Source organism: Pseudorca crassidens, chromosome 16 (assembly GCF_039906515.1).
Source record: "Pseudorca crassidens isolate mPseCra1 chromosome 16, mPseCra1.hap1, whole genome shotgun sequence".
NCBI classification, from domain to species: domain Eukaryota; kingdom Metazoa; phylum Chordata; class Mammalia; order Artiodactyla; family Delphinidae; genus Pseudorca; species Pseudorca crassidens.
In genome coordinates this window covers 78,138,122-78,164,302 of record NC_090311.1, presented here as the reverse complement: position 1 = coordinate 78,164,302, position 26,181 = coordinate 78,138,122, and the positions used below count along the sequence as shown (strand labels likewise).

Below are 26,181 nucleotides of genomic sequence, written 5' to 3'. Positions count from 1 at the left end.
TGTGGTACAAATAGACAATGGAATATTACTCAGCCATAAAGAAGAACAAAATAATCCCATTTGCAGTAACATGGATGGGCCTGGAGATTGTCATACTGAGTGAAGTAAGTCAGACACAGAAAGACAAATATCATATGATATCACTTATATGTGGATAAGCGATAAAAAAATGGGTACAAGTGAACTTATTTACAAAACAGAAGTAGAGTCATGGATGTAGAAAACAAAGTTATGGTTACCAGGGGAAAAGGGGGGGAGGGATAAATTGGGAGAGTGGAATTGACATATATGCACTACTATATATAAAATAGATAACTAATAAGAACCTGCTGTATAGCACAGGGAACTCTACTCAGTACTCTGTAATGGCCTATATGGGAAAAGAATCTTTAAAAAAAAAAAAGTGGATATATGTATATGTATAACTGATTCACTTAGCTGTACACCTGAACCTAACACAATATTGTAAATCAACTATACTCCATAAAAGTTAAAAAAAATGGTTGATGAGTAAAGAAATCAATACAAATTAATATAAATACATTCTGTACATTAAAAAAACCAATACCATTAATGTCTAATCAAGAGTTTTAAAAGATAGTAATAGCAAGTAAATTGGAAATGGGTGATCAGTACTCTCTTTTTTTTTTAAAGCTTTTTAAAAAAATTAATTAATGAGTATTTTTGGCTGCGTTGGATCTTCCTTGCCATGTGTAGGCTTTCTCTAGTTGTGGTGAGCAGGGGCTACTCTTCGTTGCAGTGTGCGGGCTTCTCATTGCAGTGGCTTCTCTTGTTGCGAAGCATGGACTTCAGTAGGCGTGGCGCACGGGCTCTAGAGCACAGGCTCAGTAGTTGTGGCACACCGGCTTAGTTGCTCCATGACATTTGGGATCTTCCCGGACCAGGGATTGAATCCCTGTCCCCTGCATTGGCAGGTGGATTCTTAACCACTGTGCCACCAGGGAAGTCCAGTACTCTATTTCTTGATCAGTGTAGTGATTACATAGTAAAATTACTTTGTGACAGTCAAGGTATACATTTATGTCATTTGCACTTTTGGGGATGTATGTTATAGTTCAGTAAACATACACACACATATATATGTATATATACATATACATTTTCATATATATATGAAATATATATTTATATGTGAAATATATAAATAAAAATAAATAAATATATATATATATATATATATATATTTAAGAAAGAAAAATGTTGGAATTCCCTGGTGGTCCAGTGGTTAGGACTCGGTGCTTTCACTGCCCAGGGCCCAGGTTCAATCCCTGGTGGGGAAACTAACATCCCACAAGCCATGCGGGGCTGCCAAAAAGAAAAGAAAAGAGAAGAAAAGAAAAATGTCTACATCGGGCCAATTTAAAAGCAAATTCTACCGAATTTGAAAGGAATATATCATTTCAAACTTATAAAACCTCCTCTGGAAATAGTCTCCAATTCATTCTGTTAGACTAGTATAACCTTAAAAGTGTAACCAGATAAAGACAGTTTAGGAAAGGAAAATGACAGGCAGTGTTACTCATGAATAAGATGTCAAAAACATCAAACCAAATATTAGCAAACTGAATCCAGCAGCATACGAAGAAGACAACAAAGTTGAGTATATACCAGGAATATGAGTGGAATAACAGTAAACAATCAATTAATACAATTCAACAGATCAGAAGAGGAAAATCTATATAATCATCAAAGGATGCAGAAAAATATTAAACTCAGTAACTATAATTAAGGGGAAAAAACTCTTAGCAAATCAGTAAGAGGAAAGGAACATCCTTTATTCAGTAAAGTTTCAGATATTAAGACATACCTCAAAGTCATTTAAATAAACTTTAAAATGGTGACAGTGGCCAAAGAACAGATAAATAGCCCCATGGAGCAGAAGAGAGAGCTTTGACATAGATTTGGGTGTAGATGGGAACCAAGTATACCATAAAAGTAGTACCACAAATCAATGGAGAAAGGACAGATTACTTACTACAGGTTGTTAGAAAAAAACCAATTTACTATATGAAGAAAATTAAATTATTTCTACATGACACCATACAAAAGGGCTCTGGGTGGATTAAATATCTAAATTTGAAAGGCAAAACTTTAAAGTGAATAGCAAATGATACAGGAGAACATCTTTGGAACATCCTTGGAAAAGGAATGATTAAACACAACTTCAAAACAAACTTAACTGATACATTTTATTACAACAAAATTAACGATTGCTGTTCCATGAAGGATACCATCAACAAAGTTGCAGTACGTCACAAAACACGTTATCCTCAGAGTCCCGATAGAGTGTGAAAAGTAAGAGCAATCTGACAAGATTTGTTACATCTAAATGTAAGCATCACAAATTGTCAGTTTGTTTTGATTCTTCCTGAGCACGTGTACTAAGGGCGTAGCCATTCAGTACCACCGTGGTTACATGGTTAGGCTGTCATGGGTCCAGTTCATTAGCAACAGCCCAGGAGCCCTGGGATCCTGTTCACTGGAAATTCTATAAAAATATTTCATGATGCCAAGCAACAGCATGTACTGTTCTAGCTCAGCCACTCAGTGGAAAAAAGATCAAAACCAAAACCTAACAGTCGATCTAGGAATGATGTGTATGATGTAATTCACTTGTTAGTGCCACCATAAGGCTCACAGTATGTACTCGGGCAGTTATTAATGGCATTTTCTGATCTCCTAAAAAGTATCTTCAGAGGCTGTGGTTCTTGGGTCAGCATTCGAGAGAAACAGGAATAGTATTCCCAGGCCAACGTAATGAGGGAAAATGGGATGGATCTCAGTTTGTGAACCTTCTCCATTTAGGTTACTGTTACATGAAATAGCTTTATACAAACTTAATCTAAGGTGGAGGGATACTAAAATTAAAACTGTTGGGAAAGGGGTCTCCTGTGTGCAGTTTCTCAACCCCCGCTCGGCCCCAGTAAGCCTGGAACACTTCCTTCCAAAGAGGTAGAATCCTTACAGCCTGTGCTGCCCTTGTCACCCTGTGTGGGAACATCTTTCTCTGTTTCAGACTCAATATGTACTCCTTTGTTCTGCTTCAGCATGTGTGTCATGCGGCACTTGGCCAACCCCACTGCTCTACTGTCCCATATGGGAAGGGCATGGGGTCCTTCTGGTACACAGCTCAGGAGCGGGGCATGAGAGCCAGCTGCCCTGCATAGGCTGCCAGGGGGCAACCACTGGCCATGGGAGACCGACGCCCTCTACTGAAGCCCATCTTGCTCTGTCTCCATGTGAGTAAAAGCGTTGTTCCATCCAGTGCTTTGTATTTTGTTTTCCTTGGCAGCTCCCACACCAAGACACAGTGGGCAGGAGTGTTCAGACTTCTGAAAATAAACCATCCATGTCACTTGCTCAACAAAATCTTAAAACAAACCACCAGGAAATATACAAATTAGGGACAAATTTGGAATGGTGAATAGTCATCTCCAAACTGTTGCACCAATACACTGTTACCTAGAAATTCTGAATTATTATTATATTAGCAGTTATTATTTTGTTCTTTGTTGTCAAGTCAGGTAAACATGCGCCCCCTAAATTTGCTATAAATACAAACCAATATGAGATTGTACCAGGTCTCAAGAAATCTCTCACTCCTTTGTCTCCATTCAATAGGAAAACTCAAGGAAGAATCCTTCCATAAGGACTAGGAACTACCTACATAGTTCCAGCCAGAGTATGGAAGCAGGTTCCAGATGTGCGAATCCTAAGACATTGGGATGTGTTTTAGCCACATGTTTCTCAAACTCTCATGAGCATATCAGTCACCAGGAATCTTGTTAAAATGCAGATTCAGATTCAGGAGGTCAGCAGTGAGCCTAAGATTTTGCATTTCTAGCAGGCTCTCAGGTGCTACTGATGCTGCCGGTCCCTGAACTCCACTTTGAGTAGCAAGGTCCCCGTCAATCTTCCAATTCCTGATTTTACCAGGTGTGGTTTGGAGCGGCCTGAAGGGCTGTGAAGAGCCTCAGAGGTTAATCATGTTCAGTCTTTTGGAGGAACAAATCTAAAATCTAGTGCACTTGAGACTACAGTGTGGGAGTGAGTTACATATAATGAATGAGCATAGCATCCACAGCTTAGGGAGCCTTTCCCTTTTTACTCACCATTATGTTAGGCATTTTATGGGGAAGGTTTTAGACTCTGAAGATTCAAGACATATGCTTTGGCAGCACTGAGCTAACCGTATTTACTTCTTGAATTTACATCTTATCTAAGTTTCTTAATGGAGAGAATGGTCAACTAAAAGGAGAGAGAAACCTCAGGGGATAAAAATAGATTGTGAAAAAGTCATCAGCACCCTGTGTTCTGGTATCCTTTCATGTCAAACATGACTTTTTTTCCTGTTAAATGGCTATTTTCATCATGGAGCTACATAGGTAATTTATTATAAGACAACAAAAGTTCAAAAGTATATATTCTGGGGCTTCCCTGGTGGCGCAGTGGTTGAGAGTCCGCCTGCCGATGCAGGGGACACGGGTTCATGCCCCGGTCTGGGAAGATCCCACATGTCGCGGAGCGGCTGGGCCCGTGAGCCATGGCCGCTGAGCCTACGCATCCGGAGGCTGTGCTCCGCAACGGGAGAGGCCACAACAGTGAGAGGCCCACGTACCGCAAAAAAAAAAAAAAAAAAAAAAAACTGCAAAAAAAAAAACTGCAAAAAAAAAAAAAAAAGTATATATTCTGATGAAAATAATATTATGCTCTACTATATTTGTCATTTTTATAAGATTATCTGTGTTGTAAGAGAGCATTTAAATTGATCTTTCCTTTTTTTGTGTGTGTGTGTGGTACGTGGGCCTCTCACTGCTGTGGCCTCTCCCGTTGCAGAGCACAGGCTCCGGACGTGCAGGCTCAGCGGCCATGGCTCACGGGCCCAGCCACTCCGCGGCATGTGGGATCTTCCTGGACCGGGGCACGAACCCGTGTCCCCTGCATCGGCAGGCGGACTCTCAACCACTGCGCCACCAGGAAGCCCAATCTTTCCTTTTTTAAAAAAAATTTTAGAATAATTTTTAATGAGTCATTTATTCCCTTTCTTCCCCAAGGATTTTTTTTTTCTTGTTCTACTTCCATGTGTAATCTCACCTTAAAGTACTTCCCATGGCTAAATGCAAAAACTGATGCACCTCTCTCTTCTATTCCCTCTAATCCATGAAGGAAAGACTATTCTTCAGTTGAGGGTTCAAGTATAGAGCGATGGTCTTTGATTTCCCTTCCTTTAGAACAATCCGAAAACTTTTAAGTGAATAAAATGAGTGTTTTAAGTCAGCTAGGGTATTATTATTTATATCCATTAAAAAAAATAAAAGATGGGCCATGATTAAAAACTATACGGCATTTGTACGCACATAGATAAGATCTGGACAGAAAATACAGACAAATGAAAGCAGTTTGATATGCTTGCAAGAATGTAGGTATATTTAACATTTTTAGTTAAATGTATGTTAATATAGCTACCTTACATGTGAAATAAATTTGTAAAGATATTAAGGTTAGTGATGACACTGAAGTTCTACTGGCTAGAGAGAAAGATTGGATGGGGGCAGGTAGGTAGGTCTGACCAAATCTTTTTATGAAGATTATGATCTTTCAAACCTAGGTAAACTTCTAGGTATCTATAGGTCCTTTTCTGTTCTTGAAGTTTTACTACCAGCTCTAGGAAACAGCCCTAAGTCCAGAGTTTCAGAACTTGTGCAAGTCTCTGGAAAAGATGTCTTAAAGTGGGAATTTGATGAGACAACTGACTAAAGGGGCCTTAAGGAACACTAATTCTGATAATGCTTCATTTTCATTGGGATGTGATGCACTCGAAAAAAAAAATTTTTTTTTTTCCAGGCAAAGCTGGACGCTTTGGAGGAAGTACAAAGGAGGTTTTACTCAAAAGGAGCAAAGAATAGCAATGTCACTCACTGGTAGCCTGCTTGGCAGGGAACTAAAGTTGCAGTCCCGTTTTCTAGCCCCTGGTAGCTTTTATGACTCTGATCAAGTCATCTATAACCTCCCTTTATATACGCTCACCTGGAAAGTGAGGTCAATAGTACTTGCCTACTTTAAGCCTCATAAGGCTGCTGCAAGAGTAAAATGAAATAAAAAATAAGATTTGTTGGTGCTGCCTCCTTGCTATCTCCAGGCACTTTTCCTTTAATTTCAATGAAGCTTCATCGGAGGTTCCAACTTCATACTACAAGACAAGGGCTTAGAACTAAACCCATATTTTGGATTATCAGAATTGCAAAAGTAAGAATGGCAAAACTTTCCTAATGACACCAAACTTTAACCTTAATGAAGGCAGGAACAGGGGTCTGTGTTGATCCTAACTAAATGCTCAGCCCCAGGCCAAGAGGCTAATTCAAAAGCAGTCAGTCAGGGGACTTCCCTGGTGGCTCAGTGGTTAAGAATCTGCCTGCCGGTGCAAGGGACACAGGTTCGATCCCAGGTCTGGGAAGATCCCACATGCTGCGGAGCAACTAAGCCTGTGTGCCACAACTACTGAAGCCTGCGTGCCTAGAGCCCGTGCTCCACAACAAGAGAAACCACTGCAACGAGAAGCCTGCACACCACAACGAAGAGTAGCCCCTGCTCGCCACAACTAGAGAAAGCCCGCGCACTGCAACGAAGACCCAACACAGCCAAAAATAAAAAATAAAAAATAAAAAAAGGAGTCAGTCAAATGGCCATGAAGACTGGCCCTCGTGATTATCCGTTTGGAGAAGCCAATTGAGAAAGTTGCCCATATGTAGGGTCTGAGTACAGTAATGTTCTACCTGATACGGAAGGCAGCCAAAGAGAGAGGAATTTGGGAAATGTATACTAATGCTCTCTACTTGCTTGCTTAAGCAGTATTCTATGTTTGACTTTGAACCCTACACATTGTATAGCTGTAGATATGAGCAGTGCGGTTAGAGATTATACAAAATAGCAACGTATTACTTGGTGTATTATATGGAGTTAAGGAAATCACTGGCTCTTCAAGCCTTATTAGGAAGGTAGTAAACTACAGTCTACAGTCTACAAGTTAGTCTACAAGTTGGTACAAGTTAGAGTGTTTGCCGGATGGATTGTTGTTCATGGTTCATTCAGTTTTGGTTCTAGTAACCATTCTTTTTACCAGGTTATATAGTTGTATAATAAAGGACGGGTTGAATGTGCCTTCTGAGAATGATATAAATTTTGTCATTTCTGGGTCATTTTGTTAAAAGTCCTGTGTCTCTCTATCTTAGGAACCAGACAAATACTTAGGATCCTTGGAGCAAACATTTCCTTCACCTGAAAAGAAAGAGGGAAAATAGGGAAGAGGAAAGAGAAAGATTACATTTTCTAATTTGAGTGAAATCTGATCCTGGCATTGGTTGTACTGAGCTGAGCCTGGCCAGAGAGCCTGGGAACTGAGGAATCCCTGCTTTCTTGAGGGCAGGTTTAGAAACAGCCAGGACTTTTTATTTTATTTATTTAATTAATTTATTATTTATTTATTTTGGGGGACTGTGTTGGGTCTTTGTTGCTGCACGCGGGCTTTCTCTAGTTGCGGCGAGCAGGGGCTACTCTTCGTTGCGGTGCACGGGCTTCTCATTGCAGTGGCTTCTCTTGTTGCGGAGCACGGGCTCTAGGCACATGGGCTTCAGTAGTTGTGGCACGTGGGCTCAGTAGTTGTGGCTCACGGGCTCTAGAGCACAGGCTCAGTAGCTGTGGCGCACGGGCTTAGTTGCTCCACGGTATGTGGGATCTTCCCCGACAAGGGCTCGAACCTGTGTCCCCTGCACTGGCAGGCGGATTCTTAACCACTGCGCCACCAGGGAAGCCCCCCCAGCCAGGACTTTATAATGTCTTACAACAATATATTCATCCCCAAATTATGGTAACTTAAAATAGGAATACAGTATTAAAAACCTGTTAGTTTGTAGCCTTCTCCTCCATCATCAGTTACTTTTATTTTTCATTAGACTGTATATGAGGTTTAGAAATTTCATATTTGTCTTTTCTGCCTGCCTTTTCTTGCTTAGGAGTAAATCTTTATCCACATAAGAGTTCTCTATTAAAGGTATTGGTTCCATTTTAAAATTATAGAGATTGTACCAGATAAGAACAAATTTGATAATTATATTGGACCAATGTTCTCTCTCTCTCTCTCTCTCTCTCTCTCTATATATATATATATATATATATATTTATTTATTTATTTATTTATGTTACGTATCTGGTGTTAACTTCTTTACACAGTTTAAGAGAATTATTTTTACCTAAGAAGAATGGATCATTGTCTTATTGTTAGTTTAAGTTACAATATGACCCGTCAGTCCCTAGCACTATGGAAATATTTATTTATTTTTGCTGTGTTGGGTCTTCGTTTCCGTGCGAGGGCTTTCTCTAGTTGTGGCAAGCGGGGGCCACTATTCATCGCGGTGTGCGGGCCTCTCACTATCGCGGCCTCTCTTGTTGTGGAGCACAGGCTCCAGACGCGCAGGCTCAGTAGTTGTGGCTCACGGGCCTAGTTGCTCCGCGGCATGTGGGATCCTCCCAGACCAGGGCTCGAACCCGTGTCCCCTGCATTAGCAGGCAGATTCTCAACCACTGCGCCACCAGGGAAGCCCCTATGGAAATATTTTAATGCCTCCTTTTCAAGTAATGTCACATTTTAAACATAATTTAAAAATCACGCTTCCTTTTTACATGGCATTACTTAAAATCACACACACAGTCACACATGCGTAGGTGCAATGTAGTTTCTTTAAAAGAGTTAATTATTCATCCTTGATATAGCCAGAAAAGATTCTCTCTAATGGAAATATTGAAGAAAAGAGGATAAAAATTTAATGTTAATCTACTAGAATAATTCTTTCTATTTTCACACCCATTTTACAGAGGTGGAAATGGAGGTGGAAGAAAGCATCACAGGAGGAGGACCTGGGACAACAGCCAAGCTGATTAGCTGGGAGACTGAAGCAAAGGTAGCCCCGTCCCCTAGGCTCTCCCCTGTCCCTCTTCTGGCCTGGGGCATTAAGAGGGGAGGGGATGTGCCTCTAGGTTGGAGGTGTGAGTGTGGGTAATACACCCTGCTTCTCCCTTATTCCCACTAGAATTTGGCCAGGATATAAGTCTGTGATGTTCCTCTGGATTCCCAGTCCCCCTCTCCCGAGAGATGTACAAATAAAGGCAACAGATATTCTACAGAGAGTCTCATCTAGGAAGATGAGCCTGTGATCTAAAATGACCAGATACCTGGGGCAAGTTGACACTATGGAAGAGAGAAAATAAAGGGACTTACTGACTTGAGAGAACACGAAGGTAGCAGAGCCTACAGGGCAGGGATATTTTGAAAGTATAATTAATGTCTTCAAGCATTTAAAAGAAGAGATCATATACATGAAAGATTATTACATATTTTTAAAATTTTGGAGATGTTAGAAATGAAATAGCTAGTTGTTTAAAAATTCCCTGGGGCCATCAACAGATGAATGGATTAACTGAATGTGGTACAGACATACAATGGAATATTTTTCAGCCTTAGAAAAGAATGAATATCTGACACACGCTACAACATGGCTGAACTTTGAGAACATTATGCTAAGTAAAATAAGCCGGACACAAAAAGACAAATACTTTATGACCCCTGTTATATGAGGTACCTAGAATAGGCAATTACATAGAGACAGAAAGTATAATAGAGATTTCCAGGGGTTGGGGCGGGGGGGGGTGCGGGAAATGGGGAGTTATCATTTAATGGGTGTGGGGCTTCTGTTTGGGATGATGAAAAGTTCTGGAAATGAATAGTGACAATGGTTAGACAACATTATGGATGTACTTAAAGCCACTGAATTGTGTACTTAAAAATGGTTAAAAAGGTAACTTTTATGTTGTATATATTTTACCACAATAAAAAAAATCACTTTGGGTAACATAGGTGAATGAGGATAGCAGCTGATGAAGAATTTCAGCCAAAGAAGCATGGTGGATACATTTAAGAGTTCTAATATTGACCCACATATATTTTATATAATATCATCATTCCTCATCAACTTCTCTAGCAAAGAGATCACTGTAAGTGGCCCAGCCCATTCCCACCCACCCCATAGCCGCCAGCCCGGCTGCATTGGCTGTTCTGGGCACCTGGCCTTGTACCCTGGCCAACACCTGTGCTCACCTGCACCTCCCAGTGGGTGCCTCGGAGGAGCTCCCCAGGGAGCTCGCTGCCACCAGCAGCCTCTTGGCAACCATGGCCCAGGCTGTCTCCTTCTAGAGCGTCGGTCTCAGAAGATGAGAGACTGCAGAATCAGTGATTCGATCATTCAGAAAGGCCAGAAAAACCTTCCTCCAGCTTCCAGTAGCCCTAGGTGAAAGCCGTAAAGTCCAGCACCCTCCCTTCTTCCTCCACGGGGCCCTGGCCTCCCCCTTCTTTTTTTTTTTTTTTGCGGCATGCGGGCCTCTCACTGTTGTGGCCTCTCCCGCTGCGGAGCACAGGCTCCGGACGCGCAGGCTCAGCGGCCATGGCTCACGGGCCCAGCTGCTCCGCGGCACGTGGGATCTTCCCGGACCGGGGCACGAACCCGTGTCCCCTGCATCGGCAGGTGGACTCTCAACCACGGCGCCACCAGGGAAGCCCTGGCCTCCCCCTTCTTTCCCAGCCAGGCCTTTCGAGGGTAGTTGCACGGGGGCAGTTGGCATCTTTTCTCAGGGTCTCGGGGTCCCACAGCAGAGTAGGAGATTTGCTGTGAGAGTAGTAAGCACAGGGAGCCCATGACATGGGGCAAAAAAAGGGAGGGAGTCAAGGGGCCTATAAAGCAAGGGGAAGATGCAGGTTGAATGGTGGTCCTCTTGGCTGGTTTTTCTCCCCTCAGCCTCCAAAAGGAGTTGCAGCATGTTAGCCCAAAGGCACCCAGATTAACGCGTCCACACAGACTGACTACCCAACAGAAAACGTACTTGCCACCGATTTTTGCTGGATTCGGTGTCCCTGAGTGAGCCAGTTTTCTGAGAAGCCTCATCTCAGGCCTGGCAAGATCTAGCAGGTGTGAGTTGCCTGGGGCTTTTGCTGCTGTGAGCTGATGCGGGGCAGCGCTGAAAAGGTCTGAAAGTACCTTTCTGTCTCAGCTCGATAAAGCCGTCTGTGTAGGACTGGGCTGTGTGCCAGTCCAGGGTCCTGGCCTCACCACCGACATACATGTTCCTGGAGTCTAGTTCTCATTCTGCCGCCACTCCCCATGTGACCTCGTGTAAGTCATTCGTTAAAGTCAGGCCTTGCTTTCCTTACCTGTCAGTGGTCATCAAGCTGCTTGTGAGATAGATGTTGAATTAATAAAAATGTTTCTGAATGAACTTTTGGATATAGGTGAATTTTGCAAGGCCACTTAATTCAGGAGGCCTCTTTTGATCACTAGGCTTTACTGCCTACTTCACTACTCCACCCTGAATTGACCTACTATGTCCCAAAACAAGCATCAAAAGATAAATCTTTAGTTTTCTCTGCTTTTGGACAAATCTTTTAATCTGGAGTCCACTATTTCTAGAGACACTTCTTTTCTCCACTGCCCTCTGGTTGTGGGACCAGCTTTGCCTTGTGAATCTTCTCTTATTGCCTGAACCTGTTTTCCTCTTTGAAGAACTCAAACTTAATCATTTAGAAGGCGATTTGCCTAGAAATACCACCATTGATTTCTATAATGTTGCATTCCAATGCAACCAGGATTTGCAGCAAAAGCTGGTTTTGTACAAATCACTTCTATTGAGCAATCAGACAAAACCCACACTATTCTGAGAAAATCTGGGGTGGGCTAAATAGACCAGAATACTGTATTTGGAATTAGAGAGACTGTAGTTCAAATCCCAGCACCTACTTTTTTTAAAAGTAGTGTGACTTTGGACAAATCAATTAGCTTCTCGGAGCCTCAGTTTCCTTCAAATTTCCAAAATAATATTTTTCCTATAATTGCAAACAACTGTATAGAGCACTAAGTATCAATGTACTTCATCCTCACAACAGCCTCAGGGACAGGTATTTTATTATCCCCATTTTACAGATAGCTTAAGCTCAGTTATTAAGTCAGTAGTAGAGTCAGAATTTGACCAGGCGATTGGCTCCAGACTCACGCTCTTAACCATAGCAGAAGCTTGATTGGCTTAGAACACCAACTCCCAACATCCTGGCCGGACTTTCATACTCTAAGCTCCCAGTGATTTGTCATCGAAGAGGCCAAGTACTAACCAGTATATGGGAGGAATGAGGAGTAAGGTAAATATCTAAGAACTTTTATGCTCTTAAATCCCTGGTAGAAGTAACAGCAGTATCCCCTATGATTTTATTCAACTCAGAAGATTGGCTTGTGACTTTTGGGAAAGGATGGGGCCTCTGCTTGTTCTAAAAATGTTGAGAGAGTTGAGAATTGCCTTTGAACTCCATCTTCAGGGAGGGAGCTGGCCTAGTCCATAGAGACTCCTACTGTGCAAAGAGCAGAGGTGAGAATTCCTGGTGCTGCTAGCTCTAGGTTCAACTGAGAAGTGGCCAACTTTTGTCCTCAATATTCCTCAGCTTCCTTTGGCAAATGTTCTATTGTGAAAATTTCAGATTGGTGGTCTGTGGCCTCATACAGCCTGCAGAACTAAACTTTTTGGCTTACAAATGGCTGACCTACAGATTTTTTTTTAATGTAATTAGCTGTCAACATTTAGCAATAAGAAGAGTTCACAGTTGTATCCAAGTTGCTGGCCTATTGAAAAATCTGAAGGTCTGACAACAGTCCCACAATCAGTCATTACCTGGAGCTCAGGGGATGCTGCTGCCATTGGAACACACCTGAACACCACTTTCCACCCCCAGCAGCCCACTTCACTAATGTTCATACCTCCCGGACTCCTAATAGCAACCAAAGTGGCCACCCCTATTCTAGCCTCTTAGGGCTTTTCCCTGACGTCAGTCCCTTTCACCAGATGCCTAGCACTTTTCTGGTTGAAGTCAGTTCAGGTCATTTACTCAATTAGGGGCTATTTCCAGGTTTAAAAAAACAAACAAACAAAAACTTAGCCTTGCTAAAATGCAAACATCTCCTTAGAAGCCATTAACGGAATGGAGTTAATAATGAGGATTTCAGACATGCAGAAAATCCATTTTATCAAATGGCCTTTTATCAGGACTTGCTTGATGATAAATCATTTTCAGAGCATAAAATATATACATTTTAAGACTTAGGGTTTTTTTAAGTTTTCATTTCACAAACGAAATGCCAGAATTATATAGATAATTAGCTCCAAATGTCATACCTGCAGAAAGCTGTGATGATGATCAACGTATAGCTAACTTAGGAAGGGACTATTACTTGAAAACTCTTGAAATACAATATGCATAAGTGAATAAGACAACCCTTCATAGAGAGAATTTTCTTCATGATAATTCTTTTTTTTATGTGATTTTTTTTTTCGGTTTGTGTCTTTTTATTTATTTATTTGTTTGTTTGTGCCCCGTGGCATGTGGGATCTTCTCTCCCCTGCCAGGGACCGAACCCATGCCCCCCGCAGTGGAAGCGTGGAGTCAGGAAGTCCCTTCATGATAATTCTTTATGAAAAGTTTTTCAATCCTCCACATTGGGATATGTGGTCTGAGATTTTTTTTTTTATGTTTTGATATCTTTTCAGAGTATATCCTACTCTGGGTTAATTTTAGATATACTTCACAACTCATTATTCTTGACAATAGTTAAACCATACTAAATCAAGATCTCTGGAAAATCTAGAACTATAGCCCCATCTATAAGGAAAGTCCATCTAGATATAAGTGGATGTGAACGAAGACAGCAGTATCATCAAAGCCAGAATTGAGTGTAATCAGTAATTACAGATTTATGTTATATTTAGCATCTCTTAGGGCATGTACTGTACCATATAAGTATTCATCATTTCTCTACTGGGAATGAGAAAGCATTGCTGACAAGCAGGTGTGCTATCCAAAAGAACAATAAGTATACATGGTAGTTTGAAGTCTTATATGTGCAATCCTAGTCCTTGCTGTACCACATTGACACAATTAAAATTACTTTCTGTTGGGCTTCCCTGGTGGCGCAGTGGTTGAGAGTCCACCTGCCGATGCAGGGGACACGGCTTCGTGCCCCAGTCCGGGAAGATCCCACATGCCGCGGAGCGGCTGAGCTCGTGAGCCATGGCCACTGAGCCTGCGCGTCTGGAGCCTGTGCTCCGCAATGGGAGAGGCTGCAACAGTGAGAGGCCCGCGTACCGCAAAAAAAAAAAAAAAAAAAAAAAAAAAAAAATTACTTTCTGTCTTTTAAAATATTTATATAGCAACTCATGGTCTTTGTTTACCTTGAATTTTCACATAATACTTTAATCGCAGTACATCAGAAAGATAGAAGGCAGCCATGCACTTCTATGTTATAGGAGCCCCAAAGCTCTCTGCAACATCACTAGGCTCTGACAGTCTCTGAAATCACAGCCGTTGGAGACACATGGTGCTGTCTACACCCTCTCTATGTTGGTATCATCTCAATTCATAATACAACATGTCTGCAAGTCTACCTGGGTTGCAATCTGTCACCTCTAATTTTACGCCATCTCCAATAAGCAATCAAAAAGTGTGGCTTCTTTACTTCGTATTACTCCACCATCCACTCTGTTAACTACTGCTAATATTTTCTACTCTGTTTAGACCAGTGGTCTCCAAAGTTTTTTTGGCAATAGCTTTATTGAGATATAACTCACATATCATCTACTTCACCCATTTAAAGTGTACAATTCAATGGCTTTAGCATATTTGCAAAACTGTGAAACCATCACCACAATAAATTTTAGAATATTTCCATTTCCCCCCAAAGAAACTGTATACTTATTGGTATTCATCCTGCATTTCCGTCCAGCCCACTCAGCCCCTGCTTTCTGTCTCTGTAGCTTTGCCTCTCCTGGACATTTTATATAAATGGAATCTTTCCCTTAGCATATTTTCAAGGTTCATCCATGTTGTGGTATGTACCAGTACTTCACTATTTCTTACTGCCAAGTAATATTTTATGGCTATACCACACTTAAGAATCTAGAGGGCAGAGCCCTCTTGCCTTCCCGCTTGTAAGCTTCACGAGCGAGCATCCTATATTAATAAATCTACTTCTTGCTTTAAAAAAAAAAGAATCTAAAGATACCAAGTATTTCGGTGATGTGAAGCAATGAGAAATCTTCGGTATTCCTGACAGGGGAGTAAATTGTTACCACCACTATGAAGAGCGATTGGCAATACGATCATAGTTAAAGAAGTGGTTACCTCAGGACACAGCAATTATACTCTTAGGTACGTATTCTGTAGAAATGCTTTCAGAGGTGCACAAAAGACGCATATGCATCATTCACCTATGTAACTGCAAAATACTGTAATCTTTCAATGGAATAACCAAATCCATTTAATGGAATGTTCCATACTGAACTGTAGCCATGGATGAAGTTTTAGACATAATTTTAAACAAAAAAGCAACTTTCCAGAACATATTCAATATAAAATTGTGTATGTACTTCAAAAAATTTTAAACAATACTAATACCTACTTTTATTTCTCTAAAAGCATTTACTTATTTTACATTTATTTATTTATTTATTTTTGGCTGTGTTGGGTCCTTGTTGCTGCGCGCGGGCTTTCTCTAGCTGTGGCGAGCGGGGGCTACTCTTCATTGCGGTGCACGGGCTTCTCATGGTGGTGGCTTCTTTTGTTGCGGAGCACGGGCTCTAGGTGCGCGGGCTTCAGTAGTTATGGCACATGGGCTCAGTAGTTGTGGCTTGTGGGCTCTAGAGCACAGGCTCAGTAGTTGTGACGCACGGGCTTAGTTGCTCCGCGGCACGTGGGATCCTCCAGGACCAGGGCTTGAACCCGTGTCCCCTTCGTTGGCAGGTGGATTCTTAACCACTGCACCACCAGGGAAGTCCCCACATTTACTTATTTTAAAAACTAACCCCCCACCCGCAAAATAAACTAACCCCTTCCTCCCACCTCAGCTAGGGTTCTTTGATGTCTACAAGCAATAGAAAACGACTCTAAATTCAAAACAAAAGGATGTATTGCAATTACACTGAACAATCCATGCAGTCAAAGAAAATGCTGAACCATAAAACCTTGAAATGCAATCAAGGCAGCACTGAAGTCGTCAGCAGAAGAAACTGCCCTGGGGGCCCTGCCATTGTGTGACTCTGCTTCTGACACCTTAAGTCCTTTGTCGGTTTTCTCCCTCATATTAAAGTTCCTGAAAGGGTATGTCATTGACCCAACCTAGTCTCGCTGCCCTTGCAGTGGGCATGCGTCGTCCAGCATGTTCCCTTCTACTACTGGTTGTGCAGCCAAGGGGAAGGCACCTCTCATATCTCCAACTGCAGGTCCCTGATACTGTGCTCTGAAGGCCATCAGTAGGTTAGCACAGACCCCATACGCCTCCATCTCCTTCCCATCTTCCCTCTTCTTTAATCAGACCTGCATCCAAGTCTGACCACGCTCCCAGTCTCTCCAGCCCCCCTCCTCATTTTCTCTGATAAGCACTTCCCCAATAAATTTCTTGCACATTTAACTCCATCTTGCCATCTAATCTTGAAGAAACTGGATTAAAATGTCAAGTACCATGTAGAGTAGGTGAAGACAGATCTCCAAATGATGGGTGCTGGGCAGAAAAAATACACTTCTCTTCCAGCACCACCATATTCCACGGTCCTTCTGCCAGTGTAGGGGGAGAGTGGTCTTCATGCACCTTTGCCATTAGAAATAGTAATTAAGGAAGAGCCCAGAGTGAACCTCAGATTCTCATCACTCTCCTCGTGGCCTCCACTGTATCAGAGTATATCTATTTGGATGCTTTGGGGGGAAAATAAATAACAGAAACTCCATTTAAAATTGAATCAGGGCTTCCCTGGTGGCACAGTGGTTGAGAGTCCGTCTGCCGATGCAGGGGACGCGGGTTCGTACCCCGGTCCGGGAGAATCCCACATGCCGCGGAGCGGCTGGGCCCGTGAGCCATGGCTGCTGAGCCTGCATGTCCGGAGCCTGTGCTCCGCAACGGGAGAGGCCACAACAGTGAGAGACCCGCGTACCAAAAAAAAAAAAAAAAAAAAAAAAATCTACAAATAAAAAATGCTGGACAGGGTGTGGAGAAAAGGGAACCCTCCTATACTGTTGGTGGAAATGTAAGTTGGTGCAGCCACTGTGGAAAACAGCATGGATGTTCCTCAGAAAACTAAAAATAGAGTTACCATATGATCCAGCAATCCCACTTCTGGGCATATATCCAGACAAAACTATAATTCAAAAAGACACATGCACCCCTATATTCATAGCAGCACTATTCACAATAGCCGAGACATGGAAACAACCTAAATGTCCATCGACAGATGAATGGATAAAGATGTGGTACATATGTACAATGGAATATTAGTCAGCCATATAAAAGAATGAAATAATGCCATTTGCAGCAACATGGATGGACCTAGAGATTATCCTACTAAGTGAAGTAAGTCAGAAAGAGAAAGACAAATACCATATGGTATCACTTATATATGGAATCTAAAATATGACACAAATGAACCTATCTAGGAAACAGAACCAGAATCAGGGACATAGAGAACAGACTGGTGGCCAAGGGGGAGGGGCTGGGGGAGGGATGGAGTGGGAGGCTGGGATCAGCAGATGTAAGGTTTTATATACAGAATGGATAAACAACAAGGTCCTACTGTGTAGCACAGGGAACTATATTCAATATCATATGATAAACCATAATGGAAAGGAATATTTTAAAAAAGAATGTATATATATATGTATATAACTGAATCACTTTGCTGTACAGCAGAAATTAACACAACATTGTAAATCAACTATACTTCAATAAAAAAATAAAATTAAAAAAACTGAATCAAAACCAATGAACTTTATTTTCTCAGGAACATGAAGTCAGAAGATAGATTAGGTTTCAGGCACATTTTGATCAAAGGTCCTGCTTAATTTCTCACATCTTCTCTGGGCTCTGCCCTCCTCCATGGGTCAGTTTTATCTGTGCTAACAAAAGCAACGCAATGCGGATTGGCTGCTGCCTTTCAGATGCAATATATGCTTTGAATTAGTGGCATATATTGTATTTCCCACAGCAGAATGCAGAGATACAGGAACCCAAGAGTAGAGCTGAGTGATGGATAAGAGGATTCTTCACAACATTACAGCTCATGAACCACTTGCTTTCTTTCCCCAGACTCTTGGTTCTGTAGATCTGAAGGTTTTACTGACATGTTCTCCCTTCCTCCCACCCCATCTCCAAGACATAGTAAGTTTGTTGCTGAAACAGAAGTTGACACTGTCATTTGGCTGTGTTTGGCTTTTTGCACAACCTGGAAAACAGACGAGAAGGGAGGTGTAAGTGTTGGAGGGGATGTGACCTTGACTCTCTCTACAAGGGAAAGAGAGTTTCACTCCTCGTGGACACTCTTTCCCTAGCATCTATTTCTCCTTTCCTCCTTTGCATCAGAACCCCAATTTCCATCCATCCTCCATTTATTCCCCTTATGACTCATGTGATTTCAGAGGTAATAATCCCATTCCCAGCCACAGAGAGGCGTCCTGTTTAGTTTATACAAATATGGTGATTCCACTGGCCTCACAATAATAGAATCAGAAACCTAAGTTAGAAGCAATCAACACATGACAACATCAGGCAATTATTATTGGTTCAGGGATAGGGAAGTGACCAAAGCTGGTCCAGTCAGACTTATGGGAAGAGCTTTTATTCTACAACTGGGATGGGGTAAGTGAAGAAGTGTCCTGTCTTAAGAGCTACTAGCAGCTTTCTTGTGATTGTGAGGGAAGGTAGTGTGCAATCTTCTCTGCAATGTTGCTTAAATATTGAATAAAGTTTATTAGATTCGTATTCCTATGTTCATGCAACTCATTTCTAATTTATTTTAAAAGCACACTGCTCAAAGCAGAATTCTGTTTTTCCAAATTACTGAAAAGAAAGTTAGAAACTTTTTTGTTACTTAACATTTCAATACTAATCGAACACCTGCTTTAATATTATTTCTTTTCCCATGAGTAATCAAATTTCAGTCATCATGAAACAATTTTTTTATCAGATTTAGGATCTTTTAAAAATATTTTGGTTATTCTTTCTCATGTGTTCTACTGCATTTTACAGTCCAGAATGATTTTTTTGTCCCGTTACTTCATTCTTGATCACTTCCTGTTGCAAAAGAGAATCCACAGATAATGATGCTGGGAGAGGCAGGACAGATAGAAAAGCAAGTCCAAATTCAGCATGCATCTGTCTCAGTGAAGGAAAAGTTACTGTCCTTTCTGAGAAGAAAGAGTCCAAAGTTGCTGGCCTACCACTAGGTAGCTAGCTGGCCATCTCAGATCAGGCTGCCAGATTGGGAGTTTATTGTGAATTATGGTGGCCCGCAAATTAAACAGATGAGGCACTGCACAGTGGCAGCTTTGGTGATTGAAAGTCCATATTACTGAACTTTCACATAACTTGAAGTCCTGCCACTGAGATGATGTATTCATGATTATACTGGGCTGGCAAGGAAAACAGGTTGCCTTGTCTCCTTAATTAAACACTTCCTCTGCAATGGGATATAAGTAATTTTCTTGGCCTTTCGGTGACATAGTGAGGGCATGAATGAGAGTAACATTCCTACGGCTCAAAGCCAGTATTCCCATCATTCCACGTCTTGGTATTGCCTCACCTACATCAGGGTTTCTCACCCTTGGCACGGTAGTCATTTTGGGCCAGATGATTCTTTGTTGTGAGGGGCTGTCCTGCTCACTGTACGATGGTTAGCAGCATCTCTGGCCTCTACCCACTAGAAGCCTGGAGGACCCTCCTCGTTGTGACAATCAAACATATCTGTAGACAACTGTCAAATTGTCTAAGAACCACTGCTTCATCATGCCAAAGGATTTCTTATCTATTTATAGAATTTAACACGGGCACCATTAGGTCCAAGCTTGCAGTAGCAAACCCAGAAAACTGTCGAAATGTAACCAGCTAATAGGGTGAACATACTGAAGGCAGACGGTAGTGACTATACTGATAGCAATACATTTATCTGGATTTGAAATTATGACCCTCTTCATCAAATACCTTCAACATTCAAACTCCACAAACATTCCACCAATTTTTAAGAAATAAAGAAGTGAATTCTTACGGTTTCTTTCTTCCTTCTTCCTATTCTGCACCATTCCTATCCTCATCATACCAAGGCTATATTGAGGTTGAAACTGGATTATATGGCAAGCAGCTATTACTACTCCAGTTGCTGGGGGCTGCCACTCACTAGTGTTCTTTTCACTTTACAGGTTACTGTCTAATTCTCCCAACAGCCCCACGGGGTTAGGACTGAGATACAAAGAAGTTTAGCAAGTTGCCCCCAATCCATCAGAAATTAGTGGCAATGCAGTCAGTGAGGGATCATTTGCTTTTTCTAGTAAGGAAGGCAACTCTTTGGCTAACACGGTGGGGTGGGGTGAGAGGGTAGATGTTGTCTTTCTCTTGAGCCCTCCACATGGATGAGCAGGGAGGAGTGTCTGTGTACAGGCAGACATTCGTGTAATTTTTTCCTGAATTCTTTAATTTGATTATTTTATTTCTGGAGACCTGTATATGCTTTTTTGTTTGTTTGTTTTATTTTTTAATGACTTTAAAATTTTTTTTTATTTTATATTGGACTATAGTTGATTAACAATGCTGTGTTAGTTTCAGGTGTACAGCAAAGTGATTCAGTTATACATATACATGTATCTATTCTTTTTCAAATTCTTTTCCCATTTAGGTTATTACAGAATATTAAGCAGAGTTCCCTGTGCTATACAATAGGTCCTTGTTGGTTATCTATTTTAAAGACAAATATCATATGATATCGCTTCTATGCGGAATCTAAAATAAAATGATACAAATGAACCTATTTACGAAACAGAAACAGACTCACAGACTTAGAGAACGAACTATGGTTATGGGGCGGGGGGTAGAGGGGACAGGGGAGGGATAGATTGAAGTTTGGGATTGGCATGTAGACACTGCTATATTTAAAACAGATAACCAGAGCCCTATCTTCTCTTTATTCTGATCCTGACTAATAAAAATCATGGGTTAAGTCTGAAACTGCAAATCTTTAATTAGCAGCTGTTAATGAAATTTTTTGAAGTTAAAATGATCATTGATCCAGGGACTGTTAGAAGACAAAATTCTGAGCAGTGCTGCAATGTAAAAGATTGTTACATAGACGAAGGCTGGGAATTATCTTTAGGACTTGATGATGGTAAGATTATAAATCCTAATCCACAGTGAAGCAAAGTACTGGATATGGAAGAGGGTCTAAGACACGAAAGAGATTAAGGGTGAGGGAAAGGCCTGCAGTAGGGTGATTTCATTGGCCATGGCAGTACCCTGTGGCATTGGATGGGGCCAAGAGAGTCAACCATATATGCTTCACCTTTCCAAAGGGATATTTTGAAAATATGCACAGATCAGTCTATTTGAAATATATTCAAATCTAATTTCTAACCTACCAAAGTATACTTCAATTCATGGCAGATCATTTTGGTTTATTCTGGAGATATCTCCCCTTCTCCTCCTTCAACATTCGCTGTCCCTTCTCTCCATCCTACACTGATTCTTTACATCCTCTAGGTAGCCAACCTTACTACCACAGGCCAAAGAAATCTCTCTCTTTGACCCAATGTCAACTGTGGTCCATAGCATTTATTTCACACTCATCATTAGCTCCTCTGTATGACTGGTCTTTTGTGTGTGTGTTTGTAACATAGCCTACCCAGGGACTTCCATGGTGGTCCAGTGGCTAAGACTCTGAGCTCCCAATGCAGGGGGCCCGGGTTCGATTCCTGGTCAGGGAATTAGATCCCACATGCCGCAACTAAAAAGATCCCATGTGCCTCAACTAAAGATCCCGCAACTAAAACCCAGCACAGCCAAATAAATAAATAAATATTTTTAAAAAATAGCCTATCCAGACTGTAACATCCTTGAAAAGAGAATTCCTTACTCATGTAATAGTTCTCTGATTATTTACCACAGTACCTATACACAGTTGCCAATAAGCATTTGTTGATTGAATCATTGATGTTGTTTGAATTTCCTTTTGATTTCAAAGGATATCCCAAATGACCAACCTAGAATTGGTGCCTCTTGTAGAAAGAGAAAATTATAAACCCTAAATATTTTGATTTAGCTCTTACTAAATTGGATGCCATAGGCAAAAAAAAAAAAAAAAAAAAATCAGTATAAAATTTCCTTGAGAGGATAAGATCAATGATGCAAGCACTGTTGATAAAGCAACACTGAACTTGTCACTATCCTTGGACAGAGAAAAATGAGAAGCCTGAAAAATATTTACTTATCAGTCACCATAAAGACACAAAGAGAAAAGAGAATTAGCCAAGTGGGGTAAAGTGCTGAACGTAATCTGAATTTTTAAGTTTTAGCATTATGAAGTTGTTTCTGGCTAATTTTTTTCTGTGAAAGGCAAAACATTGTCCTGTAATAATCTATTTTTCAGTGTAAAATTTTTGCCCTCTCTTATGGAATTTAAGCCTTGAGTGAAGGGTTACAAGTTTTTGTAAGATACTATATTTATTATGTGTTTATTATTGGGAAATATAATTTTTAAATTCATTTGTTGTAGAAATTTAATTTACTCACCCAAACTTTAATGTATACATCATCGCTGTGATGATTAGTTTTCCAACTATGACCTTATACCTTTGTTCTATAACTTCACCAGTATATATTTAGCATAAATTTACTTTTTAGGTAGAAAGCACTAAGACAGTTTGTCTTAACATTCTTTTTCAGGCCCGTTTCAGAAAAATACATTTTATGAACTTTAACAGTAAAATGTGAATCTTGTATGTCAGTATCAACTGGCTAAGGATGTTTTTTGTTTTTTTGCGGTACACGGGCCTCTCACTGCTGTGGCCTCTCCCGTTGCGGAGCACAGGCTCCGGACGCGCAGGCTCAGCGGCCATGGCTCACGGGCCCAGCTGCTCCGCGGCATGTGGGATCTTCCCGGACCGGGGCACGAACCCGTGTCCCCTGCATCGGCAGGCGGACTCTCCACCACTGTGCCACCAGGGAAGCCCAGGATGTTTTTTTAACAACAGAGGCTTCAGAGCTTCTTGTTAGGTTACTGTAGTGTTAAGTGATTGTGTGAATTACGTTGCACTTAGTATTTGCAGTTCCATGGCACTAGCAAATGTATTGCCATTCTACCATGACTGCCTTTCGGATGACTTGTCATTTTAATGAATGAGGAAAGAGTTGATGAATAGTTCTATTCAAATAGTAACCAGACAAGAACAGAGGTGGCTATACCAATATAAAAGATAGAATTTAGATCAAAAACTGTCACAAGAGACAAAGAAGGGCATTATATAATGATAAGAGGGTCAATTCACCAAAAGGATATAACAATGATAAAATCTATGTACCAAACAGCAGAGCTCCTCAATATATGAAGCAAACACTGACAGAGTTGAAAGGAGAAATAGACAGTTCTACAGTAATAGTCAGAGACTTCAACACTTTCGATAATGAATAGAACAACTAGAAAGAAGGTCCATAAGAAAATAGAACACTTAAACGGACATATATAGAACACGTTATCCAACAAGGGCAGAATACACATTCTTCTCAAGTGGCGTGGAATATTTCCAGGATAAACCATATATTAGGCTACAAGTCTTAAAAAAATGATTGAAATCATACAAAGTACATTTTCTGACTAAATGGAATGAAACTAGAAATCGACAGCAGAAGAAAACAGGAAAATTCACAAATATGTGCAAATTAAACAACACATTCTTAACCAATGGATCAAAGAAGAAATCACAAAGAAAACCGGAAAACATCTTGAGACAAATAAAAATTAAGCACATTAACGACAGAACTTATGTGATGCACTGAAAGCAGTGCTAAGAGGAAAACTTAGAGCTGTAGATGCTTATATTAAAAAAGAAGAGAGATCTCAAATCAACAACCTAATTTTACACCTTAAGCAACTAGAAAAGGAACAAACTAACCCAAAGCTAGCAGAAGGAAGGAAACAATAAAGATTACAGCCCAGGTAAACAGAGAACAGATAAAGAAAATTAACAAAACCAAGAGTTGGTTTTTTGAAAGGATCAACAAAATTAACAAATCCCTGGGGATACCCAACTGCTAAGCCACCCTGTCCTCATGGCCACACCTGTTAGGGACTGAACGTTTGTGTTCTGCCTGAACTCATATGTTAAAATCCTAACCCCCAGTGTGATGGCATTAGGAGGCATGGCCTTTGGGGTGATTAGGTCATGATGGATGGGATTAGTGTCCTTATAAGAAAAGATATGCAAGCTTGTTCTCTCTGGATAGAACCAGAAGACGGTTGTCGGCAAACCAGGATTCGGGTCCTCACCAGACATCAGATCTGCCAGCACCTTGATCTTGAACTTCCCAGCCTCTGGAACCGTGAGTAATAAATGTTTGCTCTTGAGACACCCAGTCTGAGGTTATTTGTTATGGTAGCCTGAACTAAGACAGCACCCAAATCCTGATTAATCCCTGCTTCTACTAATTTCACCTCAGAAACAGCAACCAGTCCAGAACTGCTTCTCTTAGACCTGCCTCAGACTCCTTCAGAGGGAGCTTCCGAAAGATGCTTTCCTCCAGCCTCTTGGTCAGCAGCCTTTGGTTCCTGCGAAATATCTTCTCTCACGGTATTGAGTCAATAAATCTGATTTTAACAGACAACAGGCTTGTTCCTGGTGGTCTTTGGAATTTGAGGCTTTAACACTCTGAGAAAGTTCCTGACTGACTGGCTCCTGAAAGGGTGAACTGCGTCTCTGAAGCCTGTTCTGCCACCTTCTAATCATGGGTGCACAGCCAAGACCAAACCTCCCAGGTGCTGCGTTCTCACAGCGTTCACTGTTTGGCTTAGAAGTCTCACGTGACAATTCTGCTTTAATCAGTTCTTGGCAAAACAGCCAGTTGGTAGTGGGTAAAAAGTGCACTGATAAGTAGTCTTAATATTAGAAAACGGGTTTTTTGAGGGCCAAGCATTTTCTGTGTGTGTGTGCTAACACTGTGGTAAACGTCTGACAAGGATTGAAACATTCAAAACTAGAATAACCCTTTAGGGACTTCCCTGGTGAACTCCATGCTTGTACATTCAACTGCCTACTTGACTTTTTATCAAGGACTGTAAGGGTCTGAAATTTTACCCTACCTGAAAACTAAGAAGCTAGCCTGCCAGTTTCACGGTTGTTGTCAGAAAACACAGCATATTTAGGTCAAAACAACAAAGGACTTTATTACTCATGGCACAGCAAGTGGCATGAGATTCATGTTCACGTCTGTCGGTTCCCCTCATTCCTCAGGTGCCACGGGGGTTACATGGGGCAGCCCAGGTGGATGCTGGGCACACAATAGGTTTGCATCACATTTGAGGAGCCCTGAGCATAGGGACCCCAACTCTTTTATAATGGAGGATAAGTCTGGCTGACCTTTCCCTAAATGGAGACATTATCTTTATTATACCGGACAGTAAGCAAACCTCCCCTCTGCTTTGGAAAGAGGCACTCCTATATTTCAAGGATGTTCACTACATAAATATCTTTGAACAGTCAGTCTGGAACAAGGGCTTTCAGTGCCTCTGCTCACATGATGTGCAGAAATGAAGAGATCCACAGAAAATTGTCTCCCAATAACATCCACTCCTTATTTCTATACTCTCTTGGCTTCTGGGGAATCTTTTCGTAAGTGAGACACTTTGATGACTCTGACCAGTAGAGGCTGGGACCAAATCCATTCATTTTGTCTCATACCGCAGTTATAGCTACGATCGACAGAACCCAAGCAGCGGGATGAGACCAACCCATAATACTGACCTCGACCACGGCCCCCAGCGTCCTGGACTCAACCAGCTGAACAAATCTCAGAAACCGTCGTTGTCATTAAGGGTCTCTACTGACCTTTCCACGTGGTGCAAGGCATTCCCTTGGGTGCAGCAGTATGTAATGATGATTGCACAGTCTCTGCCTTGGCCCACAATTCTGACACCCATTAGAACTGGCCCACGAGTTGAGGCTGACCTGACTACCTCCTCGGGTCAAACTGCTGATCAGTTTCTTTAAAGTCAGGACAAATTTTG

General features: G+C 41.3%; 2 long non-coding RNA genes across 3 annotated transcripts in view; one reads left to right on the top strand and one right to left on the bottom strand.

The window, feature by feature from the left end:
- Positions 1–24,736, top strand: part of LOC137209382 (uncharacterized) — a 41,034-nt gene extending 16,298 nt beyond the window's left edge. The window contains exons 2-3 of the long non-coding RNA XR_010936027.1: positions 8,890–8,975; positions 24,405–24,736. This is a non-coding gene — a long non-coding RNA (uncharacterized lncRNA). The remainder of the gene's footprint in view (positions 1–8,889; positions 8,976–24,404) is intronic.
- Positions 1–26,181, bottom strand: part of LOC137209381 (uncharacterized) — a 42,496-nt gene that overhangs the window by 5,466 nt on the left and 10,849 nt on the right. The window lies entirely within an intron of this gene.